The sequence below is a fragment of the Amblyomma mixtum genome, chromosome 6 (genome assembly GCF_055824585.1).
Source record: "Amblyomma mixtum isolate Tamu chromosome 6, ASM5582458v1, whole genome shotgun sequence".
NCBI classification, from domain to species: Eukaryota; Metazoa; Arthropoda; class Arachnida; order Ixodida; family Ixodidae; genus Amblyomma; species Amblyomma mixtum.
In genome coordinates, this window is record NC_143017.1 from 81,537,490 (window position 1) to 81,540,861 (window position 3,372).

General features: G+C 45.5%; 1 long non-coding RNA gene across 1 annotated transcript; it reads right to left on the reverse strand.

The window, feature by feature from the left end:
• Positions 1-2,251: 2,251 nt before the first annotated feature.
• On the reverse strand, positions 2,252-2,804 carry LOC149339530 (uncharacterized). The gene is made up of 2 exons (XR_016283811.1): positions 2,711-2,804; positions 2,252-2,472 (listed from the first exon to the last, which is right to left on the reverse strand). It is a non-coding gene; the product is annotated as an uncharacterized LOC149339530 (long non-coding RNA).
• Positions 2,805-3,372: the final 568 nt, after the last annotated feature.

Here is a 3,372-nt window from a genome sequence, read left to right on the forward strand (position 1 = left end):
TTATCCACCCTCGACTTTCAATTCTCTTGTTATCTGCCTAACGTACGTGTTTTCAAGCTGAATGATGTCAATCGTATACTTGGCAGCGTCAACTGATCTCATAGAAATTGCTGTAACGACTCCAGTGGTTTATAGACAAGTGCTCATTACAGGCTGCTGTTTCGATGGGGTCTTTAGTGATAATAGAATAACAAGAACGCATATTGCATAAATTGAAATGTCACACAAATCTGTCTGGTCCCAGTATAACAACGCAGACCGCTGTAACACAATGATCGCCGTTATTTCTTCGTTCTTTTCTGCCGTGAAGGCTGAGTATGAAATCAGATCTCCGTATGTTTATGGGGCCATGGCAGCCCTTCATTAAAACAAGAATGCTGAAATGAAGAGACTGAAATTTGATTCTATTGTTATCCCTGTAACTTTTCTGTGTGCAGCAAAGGGAAGGAATTTAAACTTGCTGCTGGGCAAGAAAACCATGCAGGTTACCCTGGAGATCCCCCCCCCCCCCCCCCACCGCAAATCTGACTAACAATGGCTTGCTGCAAGCATAGACTGGAAAACTTTTCCATTAGTGGGTCTGCAGCAACCACTGCAACCGACTTTCAAGCTTTTCTTGAAATCAGTATCTGGAAATATTAGCTGAGACATAACTTACTGTCGGAAGTTGTTCATAAAATGCATAGAATTGAAGCGAAGTGATTACATAAAAGGATATGGCTAATTTGTTGAGGTTTTCCGAGTGGTAGAGCCGTCGCTGTATTCACTGAAAATGTCTACAAGGCTGAAGTCGGCTCCTTCTTTTCTGTCACGAGTTTTGCGGCCATCAGGAGACGACAGCTTCCGCAGTACATGTGCTTTTGTGCGCAGAATGGAATAGTGCCTGTGTATAGGATTTCATGCGCAAGAGCAGCCTCAGAAACCCTGGAACCACCACAAGTATTTTCTGCGTGCCAAAAACGCTAGCGAAGCCCAAAATACAATGTCTGATTGGCGGTCGAGGAGTTCTATGTACAAGTTAGAACCGTGTATCTGCCAGGAGCAGCCATGCATTTAACTGGCCATACTAAGAAAACATACAATGATTTGCGGAGGTGCCCAGCAAGTGTATTGTTCCTTACATGGAATTTAGTTAATAATATCCCTACTGAAAAATCCGGTATGAATTTTAAACCGGAACCGCATACCGGGTTATTGTACAGGATTTGCGATACCGGATTACTGGAATATCCTGTATAAAACAGGACAGTCCTGTATAATACAGGACTCTCCTGTTTTGTACAGGATACTCCAGTATCAGAAATCCTGTACAATAACCCGGTATGCGGTTCCGGTTTAAAATTCATACCGGAATACAGGACAGTCCTGTATTAAACAGGATAGCCCGTATTATACAGGAGGGCCCTGTATCACAGGACAAAGGCAGAATAAAATGCTTCAAATATATCCCACTTGGACTAAATCTGCCCAAAAACTGGGGCCATAAGTGTACATGCCAAATGCTGAAATATACAGAGCCTCAGAAACTGGTAATCTGCGATTATCAGCAACTCGCATTGCAGTCGATGTGCCATTGTGTTATTTGCTCCCACCTTTTACCAAAGTATTGGTATCTTGGTGAATATTATAATGCATCAAAAACTCCAAAAGATGTTTATTTTTTCCGCATGTCTTGAACCAGCTCACTAAGGTAATAATTTAACTCTTTGCGACGATCTACCGGCGCTGGGTTCTCTACAGGGTGCTGGCCAATGAAGTAGTCAAAAGCACTTGCAGAAAAGAAAATATGATTGGTAGTACATAATGTCCCCAGCTTATCATTTAATTGCGCACTGACACACAACATAATGCATTGAGCACTGTGACATGCAACTTACGGCCAATGGCTTGTAGCTTTTCAGGGGTCATTGGCTTTCTGCCCACTGTGGAGGCTTCTGACTTCAGGTTCCGATGGCAAGCTTGCCCTGTAACGCCCCTTTCCAGGAGTTGTGGAGTCGTCCAAAGGCTGCGTCTTTACAGAAACGCGAATCTTTGGGTGCCACCATAACTGCTGCGCACGTTGCCGAAGGAATAAAAATTCCATTCCCGAGGTGGACCTGTATGCAATAACAAATGCATACCCCAGTAGCACAAACGGGGCTCTGAATTGCGGGCCCCCGTGGGCCCAGACAAGCCACAGACAAGCCAGGCGTCTCAAGACGCCAGGCCCTGAGCATTGGCAATGCTCAGTATCGTGAATGCACCTACCGCCTTCCATATTTGAATCAATAATGTATTGCAAATCTGCGTCGTAACATTGTTGGTGTGTAAACAGGTTGCTCAGACGATTGCGATGCTTGCGTGGTCATCCTCCATTATTTACGGCACATACCGCAGCATTGATGCGATGCGTGATGTTTGTTCAAGGTCTTGAGCCGCTCCCCCTCAGGACGCTTATCAATGATTGCTCTCGCACGTATACACCATGTGCCTCTGTAAAGAAATAATACAAACTATAAAACTAATTTTAGCCGTGCTATCATGAAGGACAAGCAATTTCGGTATGTAACTGAAAGAAAATTTTGCGCTATTTCGTCCCTCTACGCTGTGCAGTCTACAAAGTTTTAGTTAAAAAGACACTGAACAGTTAGAACGTTTCTGTTGACACCGAGCATATAACCGAGACGGAGGCAGTACTTAAAGAACAGAGTGATTTAAAATGCGTACTTACGTCCTAGCAGCACGACGTCGCCGTCATAAAATCCGCCTTCCACCGGTCAAATGTTCACCACCGGCCTCCACCGGTCAAATGTTCACCACTCACGTATTTCGGAGCGAAGTCATTCATCACTGAGACAAGGATGATAGGGTTCCACCACATTTGCACTGGACGTACGCATGAAAGGCGATGTCATCTTTGATCATGGATTGATGAAGGCAACACGAAGAAAGTCGCAAAAAATTGTATAACACAAATTCAACGCCAACGAGCGAGTGCCAGCGTGTTTTCCCAGCTACCTTCATCGCTTGACACTCAACCCAGCCGCAGGAGAGAAGTAAAAACCTGTTCCAAACAAACGCAGGAAAGGCGGAAGGGGGGGGGGGGGGGGGGGGGGGGGCACTTTTGCAAAAAGTCACCGCGAAGCGGCCGGGGACAGTGAACAAGTAGAATCGGAACCTCCTCGCCACTTCATGGAAGTCGCTGGAAGCGTGGTCGGGAGGGCGGCTTAAAATGTTCGGTCGTGGGTTGACAGACACAGAGGAGCCCAAGGGGAAGGAACAAAGCCCGATAGAAAGACCAGGAATGCGCAGGTTTTTTTGTTGTGACGGACCCAGGAAAAGCAGAGAAGGCGGTGATGAGAGAAAAAAAAAAGCTTTAAAAAATTTGCGTAA